The sequence below is a fragment of the Nomascus leucogenys genome, chromosome 8, assembly GCF_006542625.1.
Source record: "Nomascus leucogenys isolate Asia chromosome 8, Asia_NLE_v1, whole genome shotgun sequence".
In the NCBI taxonomy this organism is placed as follows: domain Eukaryota; kingdom Metazoa; phylum Chordata; class Mammalia; order Primates; family Hylobatidae; genus Nomascus; species Nomascus leucogenys.
Genome location: NC_044388.1, coordinates 64857063 through 64881025, shown reverse-complemented (window position 1 = coordinate 64881025; position 23963 = coordinate 64857063). Strand labels below are relative to the sequence as shown.

Genomic DNA, 23963 nt, shown 5'->3' with positions numbered 1-23963 from the left:
GAAGAGAACAAAGGAAAGAGGAAGTAACTTGTGGAATGCTGAGAAAGGTAAAAAACCTTCAAATAAGGAAGAGAAACAGGCTATGACCTAATGCTTACTTGGACCAGTATAAGCATGCTAGGGAAAATATTTAGGCTAAACTGTGGGAGCTAAGAACATAAAGTATATTGATTTCTTTATTATGGCTAGCAGATATTTAAGAATGTTAGCACAGGTCTTTGAATAAATTTTGCTTCTAAGAGAAAGCACAATTAATTCCTAATTAGATGGGGAGGAAAATCTTTGAAGAGGAACCTCTGCTTTACTTTTTACATTAAGGAAATAAGGTGTCTAGTAATGCCCTCAAAAGTTATGAATGCCCGGTATCCGTTAGGTTTGAGCTAACTGATCTTCACATTACTTTAAAAATAGAGATGACTCAATTATTGGTTGGCTGTGAGTAAAACCAAATAAAGCTTTATTTAAAGTTTTATTTAGATTCTTGAAAAAATTATTTAACTTGGGTTCTCCTTGGTATGATTAATTTAGAGAGAAAGGAATCTGAGAATGCTGTTGACCTCATCATCCCTTCAAATGTTCCACTTTTTTAGTCTGTCATTTTAATTTAATGAAGGAAAGTCATGGGGAGAAAAAAGAAAGGGAAAAGAAGATAAGGCTGTGAAGAGACAGGGTTGTTTTAAGACCTCACGTTGAACAATCAGCTGAATCTGCATTGAAAGCAAGAGAAATAGCTCAAACACAGGTTTACAGTATTTTCTTTCCAAGAGTGAACACTGTGCAGTAAAAGGTCCTTCACATGCTATGGTTCATACACTGGCATTTCATGAAGCAGTAGGGAGCAGAGTTAACTCCACCAAGAGCACTGAAGTGCGGCCTTCCTTCCCAGCCCCCGTTCCAGCACCTCTTCCCATTTCCTGACTTTTCTTTCACCTCCAGTAAATTTAATGTCTTCATCTGAGCACTGATTTCATGAGTGTAAAGGACATTAGCAGTAGTTCGCACATGGTATGCATAAATATTAGGCAAGACCAAGGACAGGATGAGCTGCAAGTAGTCTACGATAAGAGTCGAAGGCAGGAGTTGGGGTTGTAGACTCCTCCGGCCAACCACAGCGACCAGGAATTTGGATGCTTCGGCCGCCAGAGTGCTTGCAAGAGTTCATCTCTGAGATCACTTCCATTCTAGTGGTAACATTTTATGAAACCTGTGCTTTTCAAACAGATTGTTTTATTGCTTCCTGCATCACCAGTGTGCTTTCTTTCTGCTCCCAGCATCCTGAGAGCATTTTGAATTATAGCACAGATCATTGCCATCCACAAGGTGCATGACGTCACAGTGGACTTGGGGGAAGCAATGTCAAATGAGACTGAGTGGAATGGGAAGGAGATAGGCTGGAAAATTTAAATAAAGGTCTTTAGGATAAAATACAGAATCCAGAATAGTTCCTAACTCTCACTACGTAGTCGTTTGTAGCAAACTGCTAGGACTCTTGGCTTTTATTGGTGTGATATAGATGCGCTGCTCCTTAACGGTAGAGACTGTGTCTTTAATCAAAAGTTGGCTACAGAGTTGTTTGTGCCTGTGATATACTTATTAGTTCAGAGCAGATATATTTTCTGTCGTGTGTGCTGAGGAGCACTGATGTAAATCCACTTAATGTTCATATCAAACTGTATTCTCCAGGACAAGGTGAGGGACTGAAATGTACATACTTGTTGGCTGGCACATTTGATATTCAGAGACCCAAATGAGAAAGTCTTGCTTCTGAGAAAGTACCCAAATACCAGGACATCTTCCAAGCCCCACACAGTGGCATTAATGTTTTAGGTGTGCAATAAATATTGCTGAATGAAGGAAGAAAATTTCCCAGGCTAGAAACAGGTGAGTGGAGACGTGATTATTATTAATACAAAATCTGGTGTGAGGTGGGGGTGGGACCCTCTCCCCGGGCTGTACTGACAGCCCCTTGCTCTCAGTCAGACTCCCAGGCTGAGATCTGGCCACTAAAGAGGGAACACTGACGTTTCACAGGAAATGACCCAGAAAACCAACAACGTGGAGTGAGTGTGTGTGTGTGTGTGTGTGTGTGTGCGCATGCGCGTATGGTGCATATGTGGTGGGGGCTGGGGACAACTTGAATACAACCCAGGGACCTTAACTGGAGGAAAGACTTTACCAGGCAGACTCTGGTAAAAGTCAAGCAGGAAGCTGAGCATGACAGGAACCCCAAGGGTGTCAAAATGCGCCCTCACTCAGCATCTCTTGAGTCCCATCAGGACAGAACTTGTGCTTAGTCAGGTTCTGGACCTGACAGATGTGAACCAGACGCCCTCTCATTGCTGGGGGCTCTGGGAGGGAAAGGTGGGATGAAGAGGGCAGATTCCTCCCAAAGGACAAAGCACCTTTTAGTGGAAAATGTGAAAACAAAACATGCTCAGTTCAAACAAGGCTCACTTTGGTCCAATCCTTCCTTTGTTATGTTCCTACCTCTTAAATCTTTCTGCTTAAAAGAACTCTCCAAGAAAATATTTTCAGAGTATACTTTTCAGAGGCCCTGTGGAAGCCAAGAATAAATAGCCTCCTTTTTTGGGTAAAGAGTCATATGTTTAAGATAGTTTTATTTGCTCCCCCCACCTCCTGCCCTGCATGCACACACGTTGATATTGTTAACTATCTTCTGCTCTGAATCAGTATTAAGAATGGGCACAGAGATCACTAAAAGCCAGAATTTACCACATTATCCCACAAAGCAGTAACTTTTCTGTTCAATTTTAGGATACATAATTTCAGCATTTTTCCTATCACTAGATGTTTAGAGCTCCCTCCAGTGTCTCTATATCGTCATATTTATTTTAATTTTTTTTTTCCGAAAGATCCTAAGAATTCTTTTCACCATAGCAGGGAGAGTATGTGATTGTCTTTACGCTTACTTCAAGAACAGAACGTGAAAGCCAGAAATATCACATGCAGCCCCACAACCTATAGATTGTCCATTCCTGCTGTCTGTGCTTTTTTTCAGGATGAGGAGAGTTTTGGAGGTGGAAGAAGATGAAGTGGTCAGGGGATGGGACTCAGGAGGGGACAGGGTAATAGATATGGTATGAAAGTTGCTGCGTTAAAGAGCTTAGGGCCGGGCGCCATGGCTCACGCCTGGAATCCTAGCACTTTTGGAGGCCGAGGTGTGAGGATCACTTGAGCTCAAGAGTTCGAGACCAGCCTGGCCAATGTGGCGAAACCCCATCTCTACTAAAAATACAAAAATTAGCCAGGTGTATTGGCATGCGTCTGTAGTCCCAACTACTTAAGGGGTTGAAGCAGGAGAATCGCTTGAACCCAGAAGGTCAAGGCTGAAGTGAGCTGAGATTACACCACTGCACTCTTACCTGAGTGACAAAGTGAGACCCTGTCTTAAAAAAATTTTTTTTAAAGAGCTTGAACAACTTCCTCTTCTTAGAAAATGTGTAGACTCCGATGTGTCAGTTGAGAAGCCAAGGACCTGGGATTTCAGCCTCTTGCCCGTGTGTTTGTGCTTCTGGCGTGAAGGTAATGATGCATTTCCAAAGTTGAACTTGTTCTGCTAGGTTTGAGATGTGGCAGAATTCTGGTTCCTGCCAGAGTCCCAATCTTTCTGAGTGTATGTGTGTGTACATGTGTGTGCATGTGTGACATATGTATGAATGGATGTATTTATATCCATACATATGTACACATGCACATCTACATGTGTATGTATATATAATCAAGATGTTCAAAATTCAAAGCGTTGTTTTAAGAGAGTTAAAAAAATTCACTATCTACAGATTTGAATTCAGACTGGGTTAAAACCACCTTCCTCCTCTGGTTGTCAAGAGGAAGGTTTTGGAGTTTGTGAATTTTTTCTATGGAGTTAAGATAACATTTGATGTAGGAGAGCAAAGCCGCTTCTCATGCCTAATTCCATAAAAAGCCTAGAGCCTCTGAGGCCCATCTTCAGCCAAGCAGCCTTGCCCTCTGGCCTTTTCTGCAACAGTGAGACAACAGCCCTGGGCACAGCGGGAGTTGGTTCTGACACCAGATGTTCTCTGTTCCTGGTTAATGTCAGTGAGGGCTGGAAGTTGAATAAATGAGAACACGAGTGGTCTGGGCCCATGTAAATGATCCTCACTTGAAAGGAGGAACAGCTTTCATCATTTGTTCCAGCTAAGCCTTGCATGCGTTATAGATCTGATGCTAAGCAGTGGGAAAGATCTCATAAGTAATGTTTTATGTTCTCTCTGTCTCTCCTCTTCTGTTGTTCTTGGCTTGTGGGTTGTGTGCGTGTTGTTAACTGGAAAATTGCTATAAGCCAGTTGTCTCTAATTTTTAAAAACAAATTAGAAAAACTATAAAATCCTCTGGCCTATGCACATTGTCCCTGTTTTGTGAAAACATTAAAGGGTAAATAAAAAGGAAGGAGAACAGTCAATAATGTGCATCGAATATATTCTGAGTTATAGAGAAATAAATGACCAAGTGTTAGAACTAGAAGCAAAAATAAAACTGGCAACGGTGGGGGAGAAGTCTTGTTTTTTCCAGCCATATAGGTCAACTGGTGATATGGTTTGGCTGTATCCCTGCCCAGATTTCATCTTGACCTCCCATGTGTATGGGAGGGACCTGGTGGGAGGTCCCATTGAATCATGGGGGGAAGGTCTTTCCCATGCTGTTCTCATGAGAGTGAATAAGTCTCATGAGATCTGATGGTATTAAAAAGAGGCATTCCCCTGCACAAGCTCTCTCTCATTTTTTGCCTGCCACCATCCATGTAAGATGTGACTTGCTCCTCCTTGCCTTCTGCCATGATGGTGAGGCTTCCCCAGCCATGTGGAACTGTAAGTTCAATTAAACCTCTTTCTTTCATAAATTGTTCAGTCTCGGGTATGTCTTTATCAACAGCATGAAAATGGACTAATACAACTGGTGGCTGAGAAAATGTAGCAGCCTGAGATTTAAGAAACAAGTAATCCCTGAGACAAAGCCCTTGACCCTAAAGGGAAAAAATATTCAGTTACACTCATGAGATATAAACATAGTACTTTTGTTGCAACTGCTGAGAACTGAAGAGCTAAAAAAGTCAACATTATTTTCCTTTTTGAGACTCAAAATGTGTCCACCAGGAGCACTCTTCCCAATGGAGGCAAAATCTGCCAAAGTTGTTTTTGTTGCTGTTCTGACCTTAGACCATTTCATCTGCCCCAACTAAAAGTCCTAGCCACAGCCTCTCAAGCAATTCTCCACCCTCGGCCTCTGAGTAGCTGGGACTGCAGGCACATGTACCACACCCAGCTATTTTTTTTTTTAATTTTTAAATTATGTTTTGTAGAGACAAGTGTCTCACCTTGTTGCCCAGGCTGATCTTGACCTCCTGGTGTCAAGTGATCCTCCTGCCTCAGCTTTCCAAAACACCAGGATTACAGGTGTGAGCCTGGTCCCCCAAGAGCTTTTATCCGCTTGACTTGGCACATTGAATCTTTTCTTAAGAACAATTAATGACTTCCCATGTTGTGTAAAGAGACAGGCAAATGTGGCTTCAAAGCAAGTCTTGCCAACCCTCGCTACAACCGGACTATCCCTGGCCTAAGCAAGCCCTTCCCATGTAGACCTGGAAAGCCACTTCCAGGTTTCAAGGATGACTTTTAGAAAATTAATGGGGTACTAGCATATGTGGGTCAACTCTTTATTTTAATGTAAGGACACTGGACACTTTAAAATAAATTTTCTAATCTTTTTAAAAAGGAAAGGATATTTTAACATCCCCAAAGTGAGAATAATATAATATCAGAGTAAGTCCTAAAAATTTAGTATTATGGTACATTTACTATGTTGTCTTTATTTTTCTTCATTTCCATGGATTGGCCCTGGTTCTCAGACCAGCATGTGGGAACTACTGGGTTGGAGCATTAGCCAATAAAAATGGCCAAAAAGTAGACCATGACCTTCTTTGAGCTTTTCTCTGGCTTGTAATTCCCGAAGCTCCTTCTAGTGCCAAAATACTTCTCCCTCCCTCCCTCTTCTAGACTGTAAGCTCACTGAGAACAAGGACAATATGGTAATATTAATATCTTTAGCACAGAGTCAGATATGAAAGAGACACATCATAAATATTGGATTAACAAATGAATGTTCTGAAGGGGAAGGTGGTTGTTGTCACTGTAGAAAAGGTTCAGGAACCCGGAATTCTTGTGTAAGATGTCATCCACGTAGTCACTGGAGAATTCCACTGTTGGGTTGAGGGCAAATAGGAATGCCATGATCCAGGTACCTAGAACTGGCTTGAAAACTGGTACCTTGCGACAATAAATGGAAGCCAATGGTCATGTGGTCTGGCCATGGCCATGTGGTCAGAAGAGAAGGAATTTTCGAATGAGGATAGAGGAAGTAGCCATGGAGCCCTGCACAGGGGCTTGGGAGGTTGAGCTCTCTCCACCTCAGAGGCTGTAGGAGAAACAGGGCTCTCTGCAGTGAGCCAAGGTTAAAGTCTGGGTTGGAGGGAATGTTCTGAGGAAAGGCTGAAACAAGAAGAGAGCTACTTTTTACTAGATTACTGTATATTCAGAGGGCAGAGTGGAAATAATTAATACTGAGTGAACAGAAGGACAGACAGACCTAAGGATAGGTGAGAGAGGCCTCTCTGGTTCTTCTGAAAGTTTCAAGTGTCTAGGAAGCCTCCAGCGTTCTAGTGGAAATGCACATTCTGGTTCTGTCTGTCTGGGTGGGACCTGAGATTCTGCATTTCCCACATGCTCCCTGGTGATGCTGATGCTGCTGGGCTGTGGGCCATGGTGAGGTTAGCATTTAGGTCAAGGAAACAAGCATATTCAGAGGACGTCTTCCAGGAGCCCAGGCAACAGTTAGAAGGTCAATGGAAAATTCTCTGGCTGCAGCTGATCTTTTCTGCTTCCCTTTAGAGCAGGGAATCTCAACAGCACTATTGACATTTAGGGCCCAGATCATCCTATTTGGGGAAGCAGGGAGATGGAGGGGGTGGAGGTGTCCTGTGCATTGTGAGAAATTTAGCAGCATTCCTGGCCTCTATGCGCTGGATGCTGGTAGCACCCAGCAGTTGTGACAATCAAAAATGTCCTCAGACACTTCCAGGTGTCCGTCCCTTGCAGAACAAAATTGCTTGTGGTTGAGAGCCAGAGGGTTAGAAGGAGAATTATGTGGCTCCTGTCACCGCTTGCTGCCACCTCCAGCTCTTGTCTTCTAGAACCATGAGGCAGAAATGACTTAAGTCTGATATGCTTGGAACGCAACACACTTTTTGCTATTTCCGTCTTTAGAAATTCTGAGAAAGTGTTTGCCTTTGACAGCCTGATTACTTTAAGGTGTCCTCGGCACAGACCAGTAAGCGCCTTGGCCCTATTTGCTGACAGTTTTAATAGAACAGCAGGGAAAGTCCTTTCCAAGAAAGTGTTGGCTACGTAGCCTAACATCATTTTAAGTCATCACCATACACCCACCAAACCTCTGAGATAAAATGGAAACTCCATCATCTCTTGCCAGGGTAATGGTGTTAGTAATTCACTAGTGACCTCTAAGAATTTCTCTGTGCATTCACTGCCACATTTAACTTTTGTTACACGGCCTCCAAAATGTTTTCCAGACACAAGGTCAGTCAATTGACAATCTCAAAAATCCTGACAAGGGGACAGATGGGTTTAGTTTTTGCCATTGTGATGGTTATTTCTGCTTAATGTGTTGAAAAAACATCTGAAGGTTTTAACCCTGGCTGGAGTCGTGAGACAGAGGCATGTTTAATGGAATAGTACATCATCGTCCTCTCGTGGTGAGTCCACGTTGGAGGGCCCAAAGACCCATGTTGTACAATCGGTTCAACTTTCTCTGAAAGCCAAAGAAAACCTACCTCCAAACAGGATTTAGTCTCAAGCTAGAACAAAAATGTACATCATGTTGAAAAGTCTTCTCCAAGTGCTACAATTCATAAGCAGTGTTGTGTTTTTACTGGAAAAGCTTGCCATCTAGCCAAGCATTCTTCACATTTTTCCCAGGATTTAGTCATAAAATCATTTTAGACATATTGCAAAGATAAAATGTGTACATATCTGAGAAAGGGCAGGGATCTTTTTCTTCTTTTTTGCTGCATAACTCCTGGAGGAGGCAAAAAACAAACTAGACACACACATACACACAAAACACACATATTTGTGCATATGTATATGTATATAGAGAGCGCACACATGTTCATATGTATACGTGTATATGTGTATGTGTATAGTTTGTTTTCCCCCTCATGAAATGTGTGTGTGTAAAATAAACTCTATACACATATACATATATATTATTTTCACCATTAAGTGCAAGAACCTGGATTCTTTATTCACGATTACTTCTATTTGAATTTAAATTAGATGCCTTAGGCTTCTCTTTGGGTTTGAATAACTTAGACACAAAGTATAAAACACTTCCTAATGATGCCCACATGCCTAGGACATCTTTAGGAATTCAGGTGGAAGTGTGTTTGCATTTGATTTATCTAAGACGTTGCAGCAGTGGGGATGTAATTTCTGCCTTTGGGCAGGAAGGGAGCTTGGATGGCGGAGTTGGTATTCGTAAACTTAGATGTGGGTGCCTCGAAGTTGGCTGCATTGCTAACTAAAGGAAGGAGAGAAGTGAGACCAGATGTTGACCTTTTGAAAAAAAAGTCCCATTTTCATGACAGATTGGCATCAAAGCAATAACCTGTGGTAAAGTCTAAAGAATACAAGATTTGGATTTCTGGATTTGAGTCCTGTCTATGCAACTTACTAGATATGTGGCCTTGGACAGATCACCTAATCTCACCTGTCAAACAGGGACAATGAAACTCAACATAGCAATGGTTGCGAGGAGTTAATGAGGTAATCCGTCAAATTATGTGGCCATGGTGAAGGATGATACAAATATCTAGTGGTGTTTTTGTTCTTGAAGATAGTATTTTTGTGTGAGTTCTTGCCAACACACATACAATTACGTTTCTGAGTCAGACTGATTTCAGTAGCAGATAAACAGAGGGAGTAAATCAGCAATAGATTAGTTGGAAACTCTGGACAGTAATGATTTGGTGGCATATGGCTTGGTGGTATGTACCTGCACATGTAATCATGGAAAGTTGACTATTCCTACTGTTCTCCCCTAGTTCTATTTCACTTAAGAAAAAGTTGGAATGGATACCAGCAGTGTGCTGATAAAAGTTTAGCTACTACTGGCGGCCGGGCATAGTGGCACTTTGAGAGGCTGAGGCAGGCAGATCACCTGAGGTCAGGAGTTCGAGACCAGCCTGGCCAACATAGTGAAACCCCGTCTCCACTAAAAATATAAATATTAGCTGGGTGTGGTGGTGGGCACCTGTAATCCCAGCTACTTGGGAGGCTGAAGCAGGAGAATCGCTTGGAGGTGGAGGTTGCAGTGAGCCAAGATCGTGCCATTGCACTCCAGCCTGGATGACAGAACGAGACTCCATCTCAAAAAAAAAAACAAAACAAACAAACAGACAAAAAAAAAAGTTTAGCTACTGGCTCGGGAATAACAGGACATCTGATCTGTAGCATTTACTGATTTCTGTAATATAAATACTCTCACTGTGACTAATTTCAAACTACCAATGTGACATTACCAACCATGAGATTGTAAAGAGATGCACAGTAGCACACCATCATGTAGGACAGTCATGCATCACTTAATAATGGGAATGCATTCTGAGAAATGCATCCTTACATCGTCCTTCTGCAGATATCATAAAGTGTGTTCACCCAAGCCTAGATGGTAGAGCCTGCTACACATCTAAGCTATATGATGCAGCCTGTTGCTCCTAGGATACAAACTTGGACATAGGGTTACGATTGCCTACAGCACTCAGCACCTTACTGTACTGAATACTGTAGGCACTTGTAACACAATGTGCCTAAACATAGTTTTTGTGCATCTAAACATAGAATAGGTACAGTAAAAATGAAGTAGAAAAGATTTTAAAAGGGCACACCTATATAGGGCACTTACCATGAATGGAGCTTGCAGGACTGGAAGTTGCTCTGGGTGAGTCAGTGAGTGGGTGGTGAGTGAATGTGAAGGCCTAGGACATCACTGTACCCCACTGTAGACTTTATAAAGACTGTACACTTAGGCTACACTAAGTTTATTTTTTAAATTGTTCTTTCTTTGATAATAAATTAACCACGCCCAGCTTTTTTACTTTAGAAACTTTTTAATTTTAAAAAATTTTTTGATAACTTTCATAATAGCACTGAGTTTAAAATACAAACACATTTTACAGCTATACAAGAATATTTTCTTTCTTTATATCTTTATTCTATAAGCTTGTTTTTGTAGAAACTAAGTCTCACTATGTTGCCCAGGCTGGTTTCGCACACCGGGGCTCAAGCCATCCTCCTGCCTCAGCCTCCCAAAATGCTGGGATTACAGGTGTGCACCACCACACCCAGTTTATAAGCTTTTTCTTATTAAAAAATGGTTTTTTTTTTAAGTTTTCTGTTAAAAACTAAGACACAAACACATACTTTAGCCTAGCCCCACACAGGGTCATGATGGTCAGTAGCACTGTCTTCCACCTCCATATCTTGTCCAGCTGTAAGGTCTTCAGAGGCAATACCATGAATGGAGCCATCATCTGCGATGATAACAATGCCTTCTTGAACACCTCCAGAGGGACCTGCCTGAGGCTGTTTACAGTTAATTGGCTTTTTTTTTTTTTTTTTTTTTTTTTTTTTTTTTTTTTTTTTTTTTGAGACGGAGTCTCGCTCTGTCACCAGGCTGGAGTGCAGTGGAATAATCTCAGCTCACTGCAACCTCCAACTCCCTGGTTCAAGTGATTCTTCTGCCTCAGCCACCCTTATAGCTGAGATTACAGGCACGTGCCACTACGCCCAGCTAATTTTTGTATTTTTAGTAGAGATGGGTTTCACCATGTTGGCCAGGATGGTCTCGATCTCCTGACCTCGTGATCCTCCCACTTTGGCCTCCCAAAGTACTGGGATTACAGGCATGAGCCACTGCGCCCGGCCTACAGTTAATTTCTTATAGGTAGAAAGAGTCCACTCTCAAATAACAATAAAAAGTATACTATCGTAAATACACAAACCAGTAACATAGTCATTTGTTTTCACTATCAACTATCATGTACTGTGCATAATTACATGTGCTATACTTTTATAGGACTGGCACTGCAGAACGTTTATTTATACCAGCATCACCACAAACATATGAGTAATGTATTACACTATTACATTGGACAGCTACAGCATCAGTAGGCAATAGAAAATTTTCAGCTCCATTATAATCTTATGTGACCATCGTCACATATGCAATCCGTGGTTGACCCAAATGTTGTTATGCGGTGCATGACTTTATATCCACTATACAAGTAGATGTAATTAACCTCAGTCATACAGATAGTAGTAAAATTGAGTAAAATGAGAGATGATGATGAGTTTGTTTTTGTTCTTGTTCTTGTTTTATTTTATTTTATTTTATTTTATTTTGAGACGGAGTTTCGCTCTTGTTGGCCAGGCTGGAATGCAATGGCACAATCTTGGCTCACCGCAACCTCCACCTCCCGGGTTCAAGTGATTCTCCTGCCGCAGCCGCCTGAGTAGTGGGATTACAGGCATGAGCCACCATGCCCAGCTAATTTTGTATTTTTAGTAGAGACGAGATTTCTCCATGTTGGTCAGACTGGTCTCAAACTCCCCGATCTCGGGTGATCCGCCTCACCTCGGGAGTTTTTAATATAATTTATTAAACCATAAGTTTATATAAGTTAATTTTTAACATTGGCTATGTTGAACGCTTGGCTGTCAAGCTTAACTGTCAGCTCTCACAGACGTGGCTCCAACATGCTACTGTTTCTCCTTGGCTGTGTTACAGTACAAAGTTGTACCATGAATTAGCAAGTTCAGGACCATCCTGGAAAGCCAGCATGGAAAATGCAGTCATAAATGGATTTTTATTTCTGTGGACTTTGGACGGGCCGTCTACTCTTGGTCTCACATTCTCTACTGCATATCTCTTTGACTAACAAAATTAGTATTGAAAAATGGTTTATGGATGTAGTTACTGGGGCTAGTATTCAACTTTTTAGTTACTTAAAAGATAGGACTTAAACAGAGCTGAATTTTATAGGGTATTTTATTCTCTTCTTTGGTCCTTAAGAGAAGACTGCAGAAAGCTAGACAAGAGGAATTTGAATGTTCTCACAACAAAGAACTGATAAAGGTTTGAAGTGAAAAATATGCTAATTACCCTGAATTGATCATTACACAATATATACATGTATTGAAACATCATACTCTACCCCATAAATATAAAAAATTATCAGATGTCAATTAACAATGGAATAAAATGAAAACAAATTTTAAAATGAAAACATTCTAGAAAATATTCCCAAGAAGAGATTTATTTATGTATTTATTTATTTATCTGGCTATCTATCCTAAAGGGTTTGGGAAAAAATGGCCAGTGGAGAACAAAAGATTGAAATTTTAGCTCATTCATGATGCACATGACTGGGAAGGAGTCTTAAGATGTCCTATACTTCCTTCCATAATCACAGGGTGAGGTGAGGGATGCCTAAAGTCTGATCAGCCACATTTTGACAGTGGAGACTCAGAGGCCTAGTTAGGAACACAGAAGGAAAAATGTTAAAGGCAGACCTTTATAACCAAAACAGTCAACAGGTCTAAAAGCCAAAGAAACCAATATTTCAGAATTGTTAACTTACTCCTAGATGTGTGTTAGGCATCGGGCTTATCTTAAAGAAGTGTCTTAGACCACAGAAACATAGACCCATGATATTTGGACCAAGCGTAAGTTAAAACTAGGGGAGGGAGGCATGAATTACAAAAAAAAAAAAAAAAGGTGATTCCATGTTAGAATCCCATTTTGAAAATGTATTACGCTTTATTGTAATACAGACGAGATTTCACTATGTTGGCCAGATTGGTCTCGAACTCCTGACCTCGTGATCCTCCCACCTTGGCCTCCCAAAGTGCTGGGATTACAGGTGTGAGCCACTGTGTCTGGCCTAAAAAGCATATTTTAAAATTAGTCACATATGGAAGCTAAATAGTGCATTTTGTGTTCCTGAGCAGGACTTAAAACGTCAGTGCCATAAACACTGGTATGTATTCAGACACACTGGTCATATATCATGAATTTGGTAGACATATTTGTAGGCAAATAATGTATAGATAGAGTCACATATTTTAAACTAAACAACTCGCTATGAACCATCATGATGGTTCACACCTACAATTCCAGCACTTTGGAAGGCCAAGGTAGGAAGATCACTTGAGGTCAGGAATTCAAGACCGGCCTGGGCAAAAAAGTAAAACTCCTTTCTACAAAAAGATTTAAAAATTAGCCAGGTATGGTGGTACATCTCTGTAGTCTTAGCTACTCAGGAGGCTGATGTGGGAGGATTTCTTGAGCCCAGGAGTTTGAGGCTGCAGTGAGCTATGGATATAACCCAGAAAGACCCTGTCTCTAAAAAAAAAATATATATACAATAAAATAAAAATAAATTAAAAATTTAAAAAGCCACCGTGATTCTTCTCTGTGATCATAGTCATACACTATTTTGTGTGGGTGAAACATGTGATCTGTTAGTGGGTCTGAGAAAATCATATTTATTAAGCAAAAAAGTCAATATGTGCTTGTGTTTTGCTTATGAATTTACTCGAATAAAATGTCTGAAGGTCTTGAAACTTCTTGAAAGAAAATGGCTCTTACTTCATTTTGGTGTGTTTATGTTAAGGGGAGCCATGTGACCTCTTATGAGTTACTCTCAAATTTCAAGTGCATGGGCATTGCCTGGAGGACTTGTCCAAACACAGATTGCTGGAAAGCCCAAGAATTTGCATTTGTAACAAATTTACAGGTGATCATGATGCCGCTGGCCCTGGGTGACTCACTTTGAGAACCACTGTCTTGTGAGTTTAGAGATAAAGAATGGTTGAGGTCGTGTGTGATGGCTCATGCCTCTAGTCCTAGCACTTTGGGAGGCCAAGGCGGGTGGATCACCTGAGGTCAGGAGTTCGAGACCAGCCTGCCTAACAAGAAACCCTGTCTCTACTAAAAATACAAAAATTAGCCAGGTGTGGCGGCGGGCGCCTATAATCCCAGCTACTCAGGAGGCTGAGGTAGAATTGCTTGAACCTAGGAGGCAGAGGTTGCAGGGAGCCAAGATTGTACTGCTTCACTCCAACCTGGGCGATAGAGCAAAACTCCATCTCAAAAAAAAAAAAAAAAAAAAAAAGAATGGGTTGGAAAAAATGTCTAGCACATCAGTAAGCACAAAATAACCATTGATAAATAGCATTACAAGCATCCAGGATCCTAAGAGGAGGGGAGAAAATCAGGCCACTTGAGAAACATTTTTATGACTGGCAGTTATCCAGTTTGCTACTAAGGTCAGGTCTAAAAGATTGTTAAGACTAGCCTGTTTCTGTATCCATGGGTATCAGCTGGGGAAGCCAAGTTCTGTCTTTGTGCTTGGCAGCCCTCCCCAATGCCATGTCTCTGCTGATGACATTGGAATTTCCTCCAAATTAAGCAGCCTGACAGCAGCCATCTGTAAAGAAGGCAGCAAGGTTACGGGTGATCACTGGCTAGTGCCATTTCTGCTGCCAACCAGGCAGGCAAAGCTTCTGGCATGTTCTTGACCACCTCTGAGAAGAGTTCCATGTTTCCTTTGGGGTATCAGAGAGTTTCTGCCACCCAGCTCAGTTTCTCTGCCTCCTGGTGCCTGCCCCTAATTATTGCATAGTTGTCACTGATCCTGGTAACCTGACTGCTGGATTTTTGCTCCAGAAACCTACAGTAAAGGAGACCATAGGCCACCAGAAGCCAGGAGGAAACATCAGGCTGCGGTCAAGGGCACTGCCTTCTCCTCTTTAGGCTGCTGGGCTTTGAGGGCGGAGAAGTAAAAAGACTGAAAGGGATTAGAGGCCTGGAGTCCACAGCAAAGCCCTGTAGTCATCCACCACCTTGCACAGCCTCTTCCTGCCATGCTTACAGGTGAAAAGTCTAGTTCATAGGACACATTGCTTTTCCAGAACCTTCCAGTGCCTTCCAGAGCCAGCATTCTTCCTGAAAACTCTCTCTTGCCAGTTGTTTGCCTTCAGAGTTACAGTTTAAAAACCAAAACTTAAACTGATATCCTCTGAAGAAAAAAACAGATAACAAATTCATGAATCATAGTTATACTTAAATTTCCTCCGTCACAGAGAAACATGTTATTTTTAAAAAGTGGATCCCAAACCTAACTGATCAGAATCCCCTGGGGGGAATGTTTTTAAAAAATACCATTACCTGTGCACTGGCCCAGAAAATCCAGGGCCATTAGAGACTGCAAATGTCTGAGAATCTGTGTTTCCTAAAAGGCACAATGGTGATTCTGATGGGCAGCCGTGTTTAAGAACCTCTGATTGAATCGTGCACAATTTTGATGGTGCTGCTGTTGCATTATACGTAATTCAAAGAAGAGCTTCTTTTTTTAAAAAAAATTCAGTAATCTATAAATATAATAGTTTTCATCTGAATAGTGTTTTCTTGTTTTCAGAAGACCTTCATAACTTTTTTTTTTTTTTTTTTTTTTTGAGATGGAGTCTTGCTCTGTCACCCAGGCTGGAGTGCAGTGACGCAATCTCAGCTCCCAGGTTCATGTGATTCTCCTGCCTCAGCCTCCCGATTAGCTGGGATTACAGACGTGTGCTCCTACGCCCAGCTAATTTTTATATTTTTAGTAGAGACGGGGTTTATCCATGTTGGCCAGGCTGATCTCAAACTCCCAACCTCAGGTGGTTCACCTGCCTCGGCCTCCCAAAAGTGGTGGGATTACAGGCGTGAGCCACCACGCCTGGCCATAACTATTATCTTTGACAGTTTTCCTGGGAGGTGAATGACAGGACCTGTTACTGACGCCAGTTTACATCTGAGATGCTGCAGTGGAGAGGAATTGGAACTAGAACCGACACTTACGGCTTCTTGTCTGGTGTACTCTCTGCTATTCCATCTTCGTTGCTTGTGTGCATGCATGTGTGCGTGCGTGTGTGTGTGTATGTGTGTATTTGACTCCTTGAATCTATGTTGTCTTGTTTTTCATAAATGGATTACCGCCACTACCACGGATCATCAGGGAGGTATGATGCTAGAGATAGAGAAGCCAAATGGAGGTAGAAAATCCAAACTGAAACAGGGAGAGAAGCTAAGATAGACCCAAGGAGTCTAATAACCCAAGTTTTAAACTAGGGAGAAGGCCAGTGTTCATCTATTTCAGGGATGGGCAGTTATGGAAATAGTGTGAACTCAGGCATCCAAAAGGCAGTACAGTTTATGAGAGAAAGATGCTTGCATGCATACTCCCAGCAAAGCTCTCAGTGGAGCCCAAGATGCAGGGCATGGAGGGTAATAAAGATTAGCCAGGAAGGTGATAGGGCAACAGATACTGAAAACATGGCAGTGAAAAAACATCAGCATTCAGAGGTGAGAATTACCATTGCCACAAGTTTTTGGGAAGTAAAACAAGTACAGATCTATGGGTCAAGGATCTCATAGTTAGAGTACTAGTAGCAGTAGGGTGGACTTGAGTCTGTAGTTTGGGACCAGCTGTTAACTTAAAGCCTGGGAAGCTCGTGTTAGCCAGACATTACAGATACTTTTTATGTCACCTTGAACAAGCTTCACCATCCTTATATTTAAAATAAGGAGTAGGCCTATTAATAATCTGTATGTATTTCTTGCAGTAAGGAAATCTAATTTTGGCAAATGAATAGCAAGAACATAGCTTGGTGCAGTGAGTCAGTGAGAGGATTTACAAAAGGTGAATGTACATAGGACTCTTTAATACTGATCCTGGGCTAGTCATGTCATTGCACGTGACACCTGTTGTTGGAAGGAACAGGTTAAGCACTTAGTTGTATGCAATGAACCTGTGAGCCCTGTGGGCTGCTCCCACTTATTTGAAATAGAACGAATGCAGTGCCTGTGTGAGTCAGGGTACACCTGAATGTTTAGTTAGTGCTTCCCATTAACCCTTTTCTCTTCGCTTCTTTGTTTTCTTTTCCTCCAGAAGGAAAATGAGCAGAAGGTGTGTCACATGCTAGCTTTTTATCTGCTGCGTAGTTCTTGTAGTGAAAGGATTGTCGATAAGTTCAGAAACCAAGACTACTGCTGCCTCCCCTTCATTCATTCAGTAGTCTTACAGCCTAAAGAAGACAAGAAAATTAAGGACTCTCAAGGCAAAAGGAAGTCAAATGAAATTGGGAAGTGGGTCTACAGTAAATGCTGTATCTGTTGCTTTCTTTTAGAGCTGCATAAACCACATGAAAATTTTCCATATATATTTGCTACCAAGGGATGCTATCATCTTTTTCTTTTTCTTTTTTTTTTTCTGGAGACGGAGTCTCGCTCTGTCACTCAGGCTGGAGTGCAGTGGCGCCATCTCCACTCACTACAACCTCCGCCTCCCAGGTTTGAGCAATTCTCCCGCCTCAGCCTCCCGAGTAGCTGGGATTACAGGCACGCGCCACCACACCTGGCTAATTTTTGTACTTTTAGTACAGATGAGGTTTCACCATGTTGGTCAGGCTGGTCTCTCGAACTCCTGACCTCGTGATCTGCCCGCCTTGGCCTCCCAAAGTGCTGGGATTACAGGCGTGAGCCACCGTGCCAGGCCACTATCATCTTTTTAACTTAGGCACATAGTGCTCAGGAAAAGACAAGGATGATGGATGGTAATTAAGTAAATGAAGACAGCATTGGTCAGGAGGGCAGTATAAACAAAGTAGAATAGAAAGTCTTTTTCTATTTTTTTCAAATAATGATAATTATATATTTCTTACAGTTATATCCAGAGCTTACTTGAATCTAAAGCAGTATTTATCTTTGCAACAAGCCTATGAAGTAGCTTTAGAGGCTGTAGGATGCAGAGAACCTTGGATTAGAAAAGTTCAGTAACCCATGAGCAGAGGCATGAGAATGTTAAAACAAGTTACTAAAGGTCACATAGCATTCCACTAGCTGGGCTGTGGTTAGCATTCATGACCTCCTGGGGTCTCATCTTTTCTGAATCTTATTGAATCATGCCAGCTCTCTGATATGGTCCATAAAATGCTGATAGAAATCACTTCTGAAGTTCCCAACTGTGACGACAGCAGACTTCCTTTAGAAGATAAATACTAGACCTAATCTAATACACTTTATTTGACGTAGCAGAATTTCTCCTGCATCCTTATTTCAAAAGCATACCTGCTTGTGGTCTTCCTGGGACTTGGGAGAGTCCATATGTCTGATGGAAGCAGACAATCTGGTGCTACTCAGAGAAACCACCACTTGATCCTCAGTTTTTTTGAGGAATTTCATGTGTTTTTATGTGAAGAATCACTCTCAGGAAAGTTCTGTATTTTGGTAGCAGAGATCCTGTCAAGAAGGCAGTGAGGTAGATACACATAATTAGCTGTGCATCATTACTGCTGATGGAACTCTTCCCAGGTCTGCAGCTGACAGCATTGCATGGGACCTGCAGCCCCTTTCACTTTGACTGCAGATTCTTTGGTTAAGAGACTCCGTCAATGGTCAAGGCCCTGCCCCAGATTATCGGGATCTTCACACTCCCCTGTGCATAGTAGGCTTTGGGTTATTGGCCATCATGAAAATCAAGATTGTTGTTTAATGATCATATCTATGGACTTGGGGTCGGAGGAACCTGGATTCATATCTTGGCTCCTCCACTTACTGGTAAGTTGCTTAGATGAGTTGCTTTTTTCCTCTCTGGCTGAGTTTATGCAATTGGGAGTTTTTAAAAGGAGCCACTAAATTCATTGTTGTTGTTGTTGTTGTTGTTGTTAAGATTTAGTTCTGTATTGTATACTACCTGGCATGTAGTGGATGTTTGGTCAATGGTGACTATTAAAATTATTGCAGACATCCTCAGATATTATATTTTTGACAGGAGATATCTGATAGCCTGATTCGATATTTTATGTGGAAGGAAGAATGAAATACAGAAAAACCCTAGGACAATGCTATCTGTTCTAGAGAGTGTTTTGTTAAACTTGCAGTGTTTCGTAAGAAAGCAGGCAGGACACTCCTCTGCTATGCAGAGCTCTCCCGCTCATGACAACACAGCAAGCACTCAAGGTTCATCCCTACCTACTCATCCCAACAATGTCTCCAAGTTGTTTTAAGGATTCAGAATGGCCCCACTCCTTTTCAGATGTCCCTGGGAAGGTAAACCCTGCTTTGGTTGAAAATCATGAGCAAGCATAGTCTGAGCTTGACTTCTGTACCAAAGTAGCAGGGCACCACCTCCCTCTCGGTGGCTGATGGAGAGGTCTTCCACAGTGAACTTTCAGTGAAGAAGTTCGTGTCTCTCTACATTATCTGTTTTATTCAGCATTCAGAGATATGTGGTGCCTCCACAGGGGACATATCCAGGCTTTCTGATGACCCTATAGGGAGCAATGGCAATTTAATGAGGAGGGGAAAAGACCAGCTTAACCTAGCTTCTACTTCATCCGGGTTCTCATGGTTAGTTGAGAGTGCTGATCCGTGACCACCATTGAGTCATTGATCTCCTGCTCTTCCTAGTCTATCTGTCATTCAGAGATTTGCTTGATCCCTTGTGCCAGATGCATGTATTTAACAAGCTAACATGCACTAAGCATCTGCTATGTGTCAGTTACTATTAGATGCATCATACTACAATGACTAAGATACAGTCCTGGTCCTCAAAGAAATAGTAGCCCTGGGAGTATACAGATCTCTGTAAAAGTGATATAGGGGAGGCTGGGCATGGTAGCTCATGCCGGTAATCCTAGCACTTTGGGAGGCTGAGGCAGGCAGATTGCTTGAGCCCAGGAGTTTGAGACCAGCCTGGGCAATATAGTGAGACCCCATCTCCTTTAAAAATAATCAAAATATTTTTAAAAAGTGATTTGAAGGAGTAACATCCTGTTCATGTTCAGTGGCATTCAGCCTATGAGCCCAAGGAGTTATGCTCATTTCTCTCTATGTACATCTTTTAGTCCTAATATGCATTTCTTCATTTCTTTTATTTTTGTTACCATTATACTCTTTCCACAAGGTCCTTCACCAGAGACCTGTTATCAGTGTCAGAGACCCAGCCCTGGTGGCCTTGTGCAGCAGATTAGAATAACTCAAGGAGCTCCCACATTTGCTCTCCTGACTTTCTAGAGGCACATGATATCCACACATGTGAATGTATTGGTTTTATCATAGGTTTCTCCTTGCGTTTCTTTCATGTGAAAGTGTTAAGAGTTCAGTCTGATCTGAAAGCGAACATTTAAGTTCTCAACATAACTATTCTTACAATCTTGTGCCTTTGCAAATATGTTAAAATGTTCTCAGCCCCTCCAGTCCTGAACTCCCCATTTTTTATGGTTAACGGGCTGTTACCACTACCCAGCAAACTACAAAGCAGCAGCAAGTGCAATGCAGAGAACGCGATGTAGATCTCGTTCAAAGCAGCTGACACGTTGTCATCTCAGGAAGGGCAGAATGGCAAGGAGGAGTGATTGATGGAAACTTGGTGGAGCAACCTTCACTTAATTATTTTTGCATAGATTCCTGAATTGTGGCTTCTTTGCTGGAAAAAATAATAACGATCCTGTAATGCAGACTGCTGTAGAGGCTGGAATGTGTCATTGTATGTGAGGATTACCATTTATTCTTTTAGAACCCCAAGCATCTATCTCTACCTAGAAATTCTTTATCGTGAAGACTAATACCCTTAAGGATGAAGGAGAGGACAGAGACCCTAACCCAGAGTAAGATAGGAATGATTGTTGGTGATAATCAGATGAACAAATTGTAGCCCTGTATCAGGAGAGAAAATGTGTTTGAGATTAGCACGTTATCAGAAAAATGTTTGCACTTATCTTATTCTTTGAATAAGTTGCAAGCTATTTCTCTTCTTTCACAAAGGCAAAGTAGTAAGCCAAACCTATAATCAGAAAGATACCGATATGTTAGATGGAGAAAGTTATTTTTGTGTGTTTGTTTCAGTTATTGAATCAACTGGTATGTATCGAGTAGCTACTGCGTGTAGGGGGATTGTAGAGAACTTTCAGTGTCAAGTTAGAGATTTTAAACTTTATCGTAGAGGTAAAATGAGAAATTAAAGCACTGAGTTAGAAAGAAGCTAGACCATGATTTCTCCCATATATCTTGTGCAAATGGCACTAGCCAAGCTAGAAGCTCCTATCCTGTTCCTCCATGTGCCCCTGCCCAGCCACTCAGCAGCCTTGGTGCTGAGTCTGCCTGGGACATCTCCCCTGTCCACCTCCTCTTCTCTATGCTTACTGCCCCTGCAGCAGGCCAAACCTGATGACAGCTCAGTGGCATTGCAGCAAGTTCCTCCCAACTGTTTGCCTTGCATGTAGAACCTGGTCCCTTCTCATCCATCTTCTACTCTATGACCAGAGTGACATTTTTAATCAAAAAATGTTCCTGCCTAACCCTTCTGAGATTCTCCATCCCTTCCAGAGATATCTTGGGGAGAGAAGGGCACTCATTACCTCCTTCCTCCCCTCCTGGCATGCCATACTTGTGCATTCCCGAATGTGGCATGTCCCCTCATGTGACTCTGCATGAGCTCCCTCCTCTGTCTAGACCACATTCCCTCTCACATCACATTGCTGTGTACTCTTCAAAACTCAACACTCCCATCAGCTCCAAGGAGCCCACTCTGACTTTTCCCTCCTGGTCTCACTGAACCACACTGTGCTTCTCACCCATGAAACTCATATGTAGGATTTTTAGTGTCTGTTCTCTTGACCATCTCTGCACACTGGATACAGATGTATTAGTCTGTTCTCACATTGCTATGAGAACTACCTGAGACTAGATAATATGTAAAGAAAAGTGGTTTAATTGGCTCATGTTTCCACAGGCTGTACAGGAAACATGGCTGGGGAGCCCTCAGGAAACTTACAATCATGGCAGAAGGAGAAGGGGAAGCCAGCACGTCCTACATGGCTGGAGCAGGAGGAAGAGAGAGAAAGGGGAGGTGCTACACACTTTTAAACAACCAGATCTCATGAGAACTCACTATCACGAGAACAGAAAGGGGGAAATCTATGCCCATGATCCAGTCACCTCCCACCAGGCCCCTACTCCAAACACTGGGGATTACAATTCGACATGAGATTTGGGTGGGGACACAAATGCCAACCATATCAACGGAGCTCCTTGAGAACAGGAACTGTGTCTTTTAGATCTTCTGTTTTATATGTCTGATGCATAGTAGGCAGTTGGTGATGACTCATTTGGTGAATGAAGTGTTAGGCTGAACTGAAGTGGGAATGAATATGAAGAGATACCACACACCTGCATTTCTTGCTATCTGTGCCATTTGTTCCATCTCATATCTCATGGTCACACCAGTCCGAGCAAGGTCAGATACTCTTTTTAGAGAAACTTTTGTGGCCTTATTCCATGTTCAGTTGTTTAATCATGATTACCTTTATTTTTGTATTGGTCCATGTCCTGAGTATTTTTTAAAGCATTGACTGTTGTGGATCCATGGAGAAGTCAGAGAAAACAGATGAAGCTCTCTGGTAGGAAAAGGGATTGCATAATCTTGCCATCCAAACTGTGGTATCAAAATATGACTATATATGTTGCAATCAGGTGCATGTGTTTCTTGGCTTTCCTGGATGTGCAAAATAGAATTCAAGACAGAGTACAGAGAGAACACATTCTACATACCCCACATAACCTTGGCATGACTGTTTGGACCTTGCTGGTAAGAATTGGCATTGGCTAGTCTTTTGTTCACAGACTGGCAAGGTTGCTCCTGATTTTCTCTTTACACGGATAATTCCTTTACTGACCAAATCTCATGAGAGCAAAGTGAAGTATCCTGTAGCTGGCACTACATTCATAACCTTTTCCATGACAGGTTAATCATTTCTTTGTGTGTTCGCTCACTGACCTTTACTTCATTGGCCAAAGGAGTGCCCCATGTCAAAGTAATGTCCTCGTGTCTCCATTCCATCATACCTTTGGGGCAGAAAAAATGCTGTCTTACATGTTTTTGTCCCCAGACTAGCTGGGTGCCTGGTGTGTAGATGTTAAATGAATAAATTGTTTAGGCAATGCCGTTAGCAGCATGATCTAATGACCACAAACAGAAAAGTGTGTGTGGCGGGGAAGGGCAGCTTATATTTTAAGAATTGTGTTTTAATAAGTGGTGAATTATTTCAGTATAAATCCAGCATTAATTATCATTAATAATAGATAAATATATTGAGCATTTACCATGAGCACCATATTCTATCACCTCTCCCATTACGTGAAAGACTAAGTTTTATAGTTTGAAAAGAAGGAAAATAGGAAATATAATTATAACTGCATTTAATATTATAGCATAAAGGGGTCAAGTAGAATGATGCTGGTATGAGAGAGTATCCCAGCAGTCCTCCCAGTTCTTTTTACATTAATATAAAATGTTCCATGAATTAAAGAAAAATATAGCAAGTCATAAGCATTTACAATTCTCTTTCCTCACCATCTAAGGAGGACAAGTTCTGTGCTTATTTAGCTTGCTATTCCTTGTGAGGTCAGAAAGGTTAATGATTAAACTGAGATTAGGCCAAATTGCTCCTTAAGAGAAAATATGTTGTGGGGTAGGGAGTGGGGAACATAAGAACAGCCATTATAGGGACCTGTAAGAGAGGAGGGCGAGATGGGAGGAAGAGCAGTCGTCCTGGGGAAAGGGAACTTGGGACAGAGAGGAGTAACAAGGCTTTCAGGGAGTCTTTCTGAGCATGGTGCCATGCTCCCCACTCCCCATTTACACCCTCCCCACTCCCACCCTCCCATTCACCTCTGCCATCCAGGCCTCCCCAGAAACATTTGGCCAAGACTTGCAAGCTTTTTTTTGTTTTTGTTTTTTTTTTACCTCA

At 41.8% G+C, this 23963-nt stretch overlaps 1 protein-coding gene and 1 long non-coding RNA gene across 9 annotated transcripts in view; one reads left to right on the top strand and one right to left on the bottom strand.

The window, feature by feature from the left end:
• ATXN1 (ataxin 1) overlaps positions 1-23963 on the top strand; it is a 453518-nt gene that overhangs the window by 350864 nt on the left and 78691 nt on the right. The gene's annotated exons all lie outside the window — the stretch shown is intronic.
• LOC115836351 lies at positions 11673-16469 on the bottom strand. Its single transcript, XR_004031369.1, has 2 exons — positions 15843-16469; positions 11673-11743 (listed from the first exon to the last, which is right to left on the bottom strand). It is a non-coding gene; the product is annotated as an uncharacterized LOC115836351 (long non-coding RNA).